Source organism: Camelus ferus, chromosome 25 (genome assembly GCF_009834535.1).
Source record: "Camelus ferus isolate YT-003-E chromosome 25, BCGSAC_Cfer_1.0, whole genome shotgun sequence".
In the NCBI taxonomy this organism is placed as follows: domain Eukaryota; kingdom Metazoa; phylum Chordata; class Mammalia; order Artiodactyla; family Camelidae; genus Camelus; species Camelus ferus.
This window is the reverse complement of record NC_045720.1, coordinates 38,786,875-38,795,958: the sequence shown is the minus strand read 5'-3', so window position 1 is coordinate 38,795,958 and position 9,084 is coordinate 38,786,875.

Below are 9,084 nucleotides of genomic sequence, written 5' to 3'. Positions count from 1 at the left end.
AAACTCTGGTAGCATCTAGTGCCTCCCCATGGACAGGGGAGGTAATTAGCGGACTTCCCCCTGCCAGGGAACACCTGTGACACCAGGCAGCTGCGTGGAGGGCGGCCCCGAACCTCCCCCACACAGTCAGCCGTGTTCCGGAATTCTGAGTGTGGGGAGGTTCCGTCTTCTGTCTGCAGCACCCGGGTTCTCCTAGGAGCCCTTCGAGTGTCTTCCCCGAGTCCCTCCCTGTGCGGGCTGCCGGGGAAAGGAGGGGGTTGGGCTGGAAAAGCAGGTAGCATCTAGTGCCTCCCCATGGACAGGGGAGGTAATTAGCGGACTACCCCCTGCCAGGGAACACCTGTGACACCAGGCAGCTGCGTGGAGGGCGGCCCCGAACCTCCCCCACACAGTCAGCCGTGTTCCGGAATTCTGAGTGTGGGGAGGTTCCGTCTTCTGTCTGCAGCACCCGGGTTCTCCTAGGAGCCCTTCGAGTGTCTTCCCCAGTCCCTCCCTGTGCGGGCTGCCGGGGAAAGGCGGGGGTTGGGCTGGAAAAGCAGGTAGCATCTTGTGCCTCCCCATGGACAGGGGAGGTAATTAGCGGACTTCCCCCTGCCAGGGAACACCTGTGACACCAGGCAGCTGCGTGGAGGGCGGCCCCGAACCTCCCCCACACAGTCAGCCGTGTTCCGGAATTCTGAGTGTGGGGAGGTTCCGTCTTCTGTCTGCAGCACCCGGGATCTCCTAGGAGCCCTTCGAGTGTCTTCCCCGAATCCCTCACACTGCGGGCTGCCGGGGAAAGGCGGGGGTTGGGCTGGAAACTCAGGTAGCATCTAGTGCCTCCCCATGGACAGGGGAGGTAATTAGCGGACTTCACCCTGCCAGGGAACACCTGTGACACCAGGCAGCTGCGTGGAGGGCGGCCCCGAACCTCCCCCACACAGTCAGCCGTGTTCCGGAATTCTGAGTGTGGGGAGGTTCCGTCTTCTGTCTGCAGCACCCGGGATCTCCTAGGAGCCCTTCGAGTGTCTTCCCCGAGTCCCTCCCAGTGCGGGCTGCCGGGGAAAGGCGGGGGTTGGGCTGGAAAAGCAGGTAGCATCTAGTGCCTCCCCATGGACAGGGGAGGTAATTAGCGGACTTCCCCCTGCCAGGGAACACCTGTGACACCAGGCAGCTGCGTGGAGGGCGGCCCCGAACCTCCCCACACAGTCAGCCGTGTTCCGGAATTCTGAGTGTGGGGAGGTTCCGTCTTCTGTCTGCAGCACCCGGGATCTCCTAGGAGCCCTTCGAGTGTCTTCCCCGAAGTCCCTCCACTTGCGGGCTGCCGGGGAAAGGCGGGGGTTGGGCTGGAAAAGCAGGTAGCATCTAGTGCCTCCCCATGGACAGGGGAGGTAATTAGCGGACTTCCCCCTGCCAGGGAACACCTGTGACACCAGGCAGCTGCGTGGAGGGCGGCCCCGAACCTCCCCCACACAGTCAGCCGTGTTCCGGAATTCTGAGTGTGGGGAGGTTCCGTCTTCTGTCTGCAGCACCCGGGATTCTCCTAGGAGCCCTTCGAGTGTCTTCCCCGAGTCCCTCCCAGTGCGGGCTGCCGGGGAAAGGCGGGGGTTGGGCTGGAAAAGCAGGTAGCATCTAGTGCCTCCCCATGGACAGGGGAGGTAATTAGCGGACTTCCCCCTGCCAGGGAACACCTGTGACACCAGGCAGCTGCGTGGAGGGCGGCCCCGAAACCTCCCCCACACAGTCAGCCGTGTTCCGGAATTCTGAGTGTGGGGAGGTTCCGTCTTCTGTCTGCAGCACCCGGGATCTCCTAGGAGCCCTTCGAGTGTCTTCCCCGAGTCCCTCCCTGTGCGGGCTGCCGGGGAAAGGCGGGGGTTGGGCTGGAAAAGCAGGTAGCATCTTGTGCCTCCCCATGGACAGGGGAGGTAATTAGCGGACTTCCCCCTGCCAGGGAACACCTGTGACACCAGGCAGCTGCGTGGAGGGCGGCCCCGAACCTCCCCCACACAGTCAGCCGTGTTCCGGAATTCTGAGTGTGGGGAGGTTCCGTCTTCTGTCTGCAGCACCCGGGATTCTCCTAGGAGCCCTTCGAGTGTCTTCCCCGAGTCCCTCACTGTGCGGGCTGCCGGGGAAAGGAGGGGGTTGGGCTGGAAAAGCAGGTAGCATCTTGTGCCTCCCCATGGACAGGGGAGGTAATTAGCGGACTTCCCCCTGCCAGGGAACACCTGTGACACCAGGCAGCTGCGTGGAGGGCGGCCCCGAACCTCCCCCACACAGTCAGCCGTGTTCCGGAATTCTGAGTGTGGGGAGGTTCCGTCTTCTGTCTGCAGCACCCGGGATCTCCTAGGAGCCCTTCGAGTGTCTTCCCCGAGTCCCTCCCTGTGCGGGCTGCCGGGGAAAGGCGGGGGTTGGGCTGGAAAAGCAGGTAGCATCTTGTGCCTCCCCATGGACAGGGGAGGTAATTAGCGGACTTCCCCCTGCCAGGGAACACCTGTGACACCAGGCAGCTGCGTGGAGGGCGGCCCCGAACCTCCCCCACACAGTCAGCCGTGTTCCGGAATTCTGAGTGTGGGGAGGTTCCGTCTTCTGTCTGCAGCACCCGGGATTCTCCTAGGAGCCCTTCGAGTGTCTTCCCCCAGTCCCTCCCTGTGCGGGCTGCCGGGGAAAGGCGGGGGTTGGGCTGGAAAAGCAGGTAGCATCTTGTGCCTCCCCATGGACAGGGGAGGTAATTAGCGGACTTCCCCCTGCCAGGGAACACCTGTGACACCAGGCAGCTGCGTGGAGGGCGGCCCCGAACCTCCCCCACACAGTCAGCCGTGTTCCGGAATTCTGAGTGTGGGGAGGTTCCGTCTTCTGTCTGCAGCACCCGGGATCTCCTAGGAGCCCTTCGAGTGTCTTCCCCGAGTCCCTCCCAGTGCGGGCTGCCGGGGAAAGGCGGGGGTTGGGCTGGAAAAGCAGGTAGCATCTAGTGCCTCCCCATGGACAGGGGAGGTAATTAGCGGACTACCCCCTGCCAGGGAACACCTGTGACACCAGGCAGCTGCGTGGAGGGCGGCCCCGAACCTCCCCCACACAGTCAGCCGTGTTCCGGAATTCTGAGTGTGGGGAGGTTCCGTCTTCTGTCTGCAGCACCCGGGTTCTCCTAGGAGCCTTCGAGTGTCTTCCCCCAGTCCCTCCCTGTGCGGGCTGCCGGGGAAAGGAGGGGGTTGGGCTGGAAAAGCAGGTAGCATCTTGTGCCTCCCCATGGACAGGGGAGGTAATTAGCGGACTTCCCCCTGCCAGGGAACACCTGTGACACCAGGCAGCTGCGTGGAGGGCGGCCCCGAACCTCCCCCACACAGTCAGCCGTGTTCCGGAATTCTGAGTGTGGGGAGGTTCCGTCTTCTGTCTGCAGCACCCGGGATCTCCTAGGAGCCCTTCGAGTGTCTTCCCCGAGTCCCTCACAGTGCGGGCTGCCGGGGAAAGGCGGGGGTTGGGCTGGAAACTCAGGTAGCATCTAGTGCCTCCCCATGGACAGGGGAGGTAATTAGCGGACTTCCCCCTGCCAGGGAACACCTGTGACACCAGGCAGCTGCGTGGAGGGCGGCCCCGAACCTCCCCCACACAGTCAGCCGTGTTCCGGAATTCTGAGTGTGGGGAGGTTCCGTCTTCTGTCTGCAGCACCCGGGTTCTCCTAGGAGCCCTTCGAGTGTCTTCCCCAGTCCCTCACTTGCGGGCTGCCGGGGAAAGGAGGGGGTTGGGCTGGAAAAGCAGGTAGCATCTTGTGCCTCCCCATGGACAGGGGAGGTAATTAGCGGACTTCCCCCTGCCAGGGAACACCTGTGACACCAGGCAGCTGCGTGGAGGGCGGCCCCGAACCTCCCCCACACAGTCAGCCGTGTTCCGGAATTCTGAGTGTGGGGAGGTTCCGTCTTCTGTCTGCAGCACCCGGGATCTCCTAGGAGCCCTTCGAGTGTCTTCCCCGAGTCCCTCACAGTGCGGGCTGCCGGGGAAAGGCGGGGGTTGGGCTGGAAAAGCAGGTAGCATCTAGTGCCTCCCCATGGACAGGGGAGGTAATTAGCGGACTTCCCCCTGCCAGGGAACACCTGTGACACCAGGCAGCTGCGTGGAGGGCGGCCCCGAACCTCCCCCACACAGTCAGCCGTGTTCCGGAATTCTGAGTGTGGGGAGGTTCCGTCTTCTGTCTGCAGCACCCGGGATCTCCTAGGAGCCCTTCGAGTGTCTTCCCCGAGTCCCTCCCTGTGCGGGCTGCCGGGGAAAGGCGGGGGTTGGGCTGGAAAAGCAGGTAGCATCTTGTGCCTCCCCATGGACAGGGGAGGTAATTAGCGGACTTCCCCCTGCCAGGGAACACCTGTGACACCAGGCAGCTGCGTGGAGGGCGGCCCCGAACCTCCCCCACACAGTCAGCCGTGTTCCGGAATTCTGAGTGTGGGGAGGTTCCGTCTTCTGTCTGCAGCACCCGGGATCTCCTAGGAGCCCTTCGAGTGTCTTCCCCCGAGTCCCTCCCTGTGCGGGCTGCCGGGGAAAGGCGGGGGTTGGGCTGGAAAAGCAGGTAGCATCTTGTGCCTCCCCATGGACAGGGGAGGTAATTAGCGGACTTCCCCCTGCCAGGGAACACCTGTGACACCAGGCAGCTGCGTGGAGGGCGGCCCCGAACCTCCCCCACACAGTCAGCCGTGTTCCGGAATTCTGAGTGTGGGGAGGTTCCGTCTTCTGTCTGCAGCACCCGGGATCTCCTAGGAGCCCTTCGAGTAGTCTTCCCCGAGTCCCTCCCAGTGCGGGCATGCCGGGGAAAGGCGGGGGTTGGGCTGGAAAAGCAGGTAGCATCTAGTGCCTCCCCATGGACAGGGGAGGTAATTAGCGGACTTCCCCCTGCCAGGGAACACCTGTGACACCAGGCAGCTGCGTGGAGTGCGGCCCTAAACCTCACCCACACAGTCACACGTGTTCCGGAATTCTGAGTGTGGGGAGGTTCCGTCTTCTGTCTGCAGCACCCGGGTTCTCCTAGGAGCCTTTCGAGTGTCTTCCCCCAGTCCCTCCCTTTGCGGGCTGCCGGGGAAAGGCGGGGGTTGGGCTGGAAAAGCAGGTAGCATCTTGTGCCTCCCCATGGACAAGGGAGGTAATTAGCGGACTTCCCCCTGCCAGGGAACACCTGTGACACCAGGCAGCTGCGTGGAGGGCGGCCCCGAACCTCCCCCACACAGTCAGCCGTGTTCCGGAATTCTGAGTGTGGGGAGGTTCCGTCTTCTGTCTGCAGCACCCGGGATCTCCTAGGAGCCCTTCGAGTGTCTTCCCCGAGTCCCTCCACTGTGCGGGCTGCCGGGGAAAGGCGGGGGTTGGGCTGGAAAAGCAGGTAGCATCTTGTGCCTCCCCATGGACAGGGGAGGTAATTAGCGGACTTCCCCCTGCCAGGGAACACCTGTGACACCAGGCAGCTGCGTGGAGGGCGGCCCCGAACCTCCCCCACACAGTCAGCCGTGTTCCGGAATTCTGAGTGTGGGGAGGTTCCGTCTTCTGTCTGCAGCACCCGGGATTCTCCTAGGAGCCCTTCGAGTGTCTTCCCCGAGTCCCTCCCTGTGCGGGCTGCCGGGGAAAGGCGGGGGTTGGGCTGGAAAAGCAGGTAGCATCTTGTGCCTCCCCATGGACAGGGGAGGTAATTAGCGGACTTCCCCCTGCCAGGGAACACCTGTGACACCAGGCAGCTGCGTGGAGGGCGGCCCCGAACCTCCCCCACACAGTCAGCCGTGTTCCGGAATTCTGAGTGTGGGGGGATTCCGTCTTCTGTCTGCAGCACCCGGGATCTCCTAGGAGCCCTTCGAGTGTCTTCCCCCAGTCCCTCCCTGTGCGGGCTGCCGGGGAAAGGCGGGGGTTGGGCTGGAAAAGCAGGTAGCATCTTGTGCCTCCCCATGGACAGGGGAGGTAATTAGCGGACTTCCCCCTGCCAGGGAACACCTGTGACACCAGGCAGCTGCGTGGAGGGCGGCCCCGAACCTCCCCCACACAGTCAGCCGTGTTCCGGAATTCTGAGTGTGGGGAGGTTCCGTCTTCTGTCTGCAGCACCCGGGATCTCCTAGGAGCCCTTCGAGTGTCTTCCCCGAGTCCCTCCCATGTGCGGGCTGCCGGGGAAAGGCGGGGTTTGGGCTGGAAATGTAGGTAGCATCTAGTGCCTCCCCATGGACAGGGGAGGTAATTAGCGGACTTCCCCCTGCCAGGGAACACCTGTGACACCAGGCAGCTGCGTGGAGGGCGGCCCCGAACCTCCCCCACACAGTCAGCCGTGTTCCGGAATTCTGAGTGTGGGGAGGTTCCGTCTTCTGTCTGCAGCACCCGGGATCTCCTAGGAGCCCTTCGAGTGTCTTCCCCGAATCCCTCACACTGCGGGCTGCCGGGGAAAGGCGGGGGTTGGGCTGGAAACTCAGGTAGCATCTAGTGCCTCCCCATGGACAGGGGAGGTAATTAGCGGACTTCCCCCTGCCAGGGAACACCTGTGACACCAGGCAGCTGCGTGGAGGGCGGCCCCGAACCTCCCCCACACAGTCAGCCGTGTTCCGGAATTCTGAGTGTGGGGAGGTTCCGTCTTCTGTCTGCAGCACCCGGGATCTCCTAGGAGCCCTTCGAGTGTCTTCCCCGAATCCCTCACACTGCGGGCTGCCGGGGAAAGGCGGGGGTTGGGCTGGAAAAGCAGGTAGCATCTTGTGCCTCCCCATGGACAGGGGAGGTAATTAGCGGACTTCCCCCTGCCAGGGAACACCTGTGACACCAGGCAGCTGCGTGGAGGGCGGCCCCGAACCTCCCCCACACAGTCAGCCGTGTTCCGGAATTCTGAGTGTGGGGAGGTTCCGTCTTCTGTCTGCAGCACCCGGGTTCACCTAGGAGCCCTTCGAGTGTCTTCCCCAGTCCCTCACTGTGCGGGCTGCCGGGGAAAGGAGGGGGTTGGGCTGGAAAAGCAGGTAGCATCTTGTGCCTCCCCATGGACAGGGGAGGTAATTAGCGGACTTCCCCCTGCCAGGGAACACCTGTGACACCAGGCAGCTGCGTGGAGGGCGGCCCCGAACCTCCCCCACACAGTCAGCCGTGTTCCGGAATTCTGAGTGTGGGGAGGTTCCGTCTTCTGTCTGCAGCACCCGGGATCTCCTAGGAGCCCTTCGAGTGTCTTCCCAGAGTCCCTCCCTGTGCGGGCTGCCGGGGAAAGGCGGGGGTTGGGCTGGAAAAGCAGGTAGCATCTTGTGCCTCCCCATGGACAGGGGAGGTAATTAGCGGACTTCCCCCTGCCAGGGAACACCTGTGACACCAGGCAGCTGCGTGGATGGCGGCCCCGAACCTCCCCCACACAGTCAGCCGTGTTCCGGAATTCTGAGTGTGGGGAGGATCCGTCTTCTGTCTGCAGCACCCGGGTTCTCCTAGGAGCCTTTCGAGTGTCTTCCCCCAGTCCCTCCCTGTGCGGGCTGCCGGGGAAAGGAGGGGGTTGGGCTGGAAAAGCAGGTAGCATCTTGTGCCTCCCCATGGACAGGGGAGGTAATTAGCGGACTTCCCCCTGCCAGGGAACACCTGTGACACCAGGCAGCTTCGTGGAGGTCGGCCCCGAACCTCCCCCACACAGTCAGCCGTGTTACGGAATTCTGAGTGTGTGGAGGATCCGTCTTCTGTCTGCAGCACCCGGGATCTCCTAGGAGCCCTTCGAGAGTCTTCCCGAGTCCCTCCCAGTGCGGGCAGCCGGGGAACTGCGGGGGTTGGGCTGGAAACTCAGGTAGCATCTAGTGCCTCCCCATGGACAGGGGAGGTAATTAGCGGTCTTCCCCCTGCCAGGGAACACCTGTGACACCAGTCAGCTGCGTGGACGGCGGCCCCAAACCTCGACCACACAGTCAGCCGTGTTCCGGAATTTTGAGTGTGGGGAGGTTCTGTCTTCTGTCTGCAGCACCCGGGATCTCCTAGGAGCCCTTCGAGAGTCTTCCCCGAGTCCCTCCCAGTGCGGGCAGCCAGGGAATAACGGGGTTTGGGCTGGAAAAGCAGGTAGCATCTAGTGCCTCCCCATGGACAGGGGAGGTATTAGCGGAATTCCCCCTGCCAGGGAACACCTGTGACACACAGGCAGCTGCGTGGTGTGCGGCCCTAAACCTCACCCACACAGTCACACGTGTTCCAGATTTCTGAGTGTGGGGAGGTTCCGTCTTCTGTCTGCAGCACCCGGGTTCTCCTAGGAGCCCTTTCGAGTGTCTTCCCCCCAGTCCCTCCCTGTGCGGGCTGCCGGGGAAAGGCGGGGGTTGGGCTGGAAAAGCAGGTAGCATCTTGTGCCTCCCCATGGACAGGGAGGTAATTAGCGGACTTCCCCCTGCCAGGGAAACACCTGTGACACCAGGCAGCTGCGTGGAGGCGGCCCCGAACCTCCCCCACACAGTCAGCCGTGTTCCGGAATTCTGAGTGTGGGGAGGTTCCGTCTTATGTCTGCAGCACCCGGTTCTCCTAGGAGGCCCTTTCGAGTGTCTTCCCCCAGTCCCTCACTGTGCGGGCTGCCGGGGAAAGGAGGGGGTTGGGCTGGAAAAGCAGGTAGCATCTTGTGCCTCCCCATGACAAGGGAGGTAATTAAGCGGACTTCCCCATTGCCCAGGGAACACCTGTGACAACCAGGCAGCTTCGTGGAGGTCGGCCACGAACCTCCCCCACACAGGTCAGGCCGCTGTGGTCCGGAATTCTGAGTGTGGGAGGATTCCGTTCTTCATGTCCTGCAGCACACGGGATGGTCCTAGGAGCCCTTCGAGAGTCTTCCCGCGTCCCTCCCAGTGGGCCAGGCTAGGGGAAACGGCGGGTTTGGACTGGAAACTCAGGTTAGGCATCTAGTGCCTTTTTTTCCCCATGGACAGGTGAGGTAATTAGCGGTACTTCCCCCCCTGCCAGGGGAACACATGTGACAGCCAGTCAGCTGCGTTTGGACGTGCGGCCCTCGAACCTCCCCCACCGCAGTCAGCACGTGTTCCGGAAATTCTGAGTGTGGGGAGGGTACCGTTCTTTATGCTCTGCTAGCACCCGGGTTCTACTAGGAGCCTTTCGAGTGTCTTCCCCCATTCCCTCCCTTTGCGGGATGCCGGGGAAAGGAGGGGGTTGGGC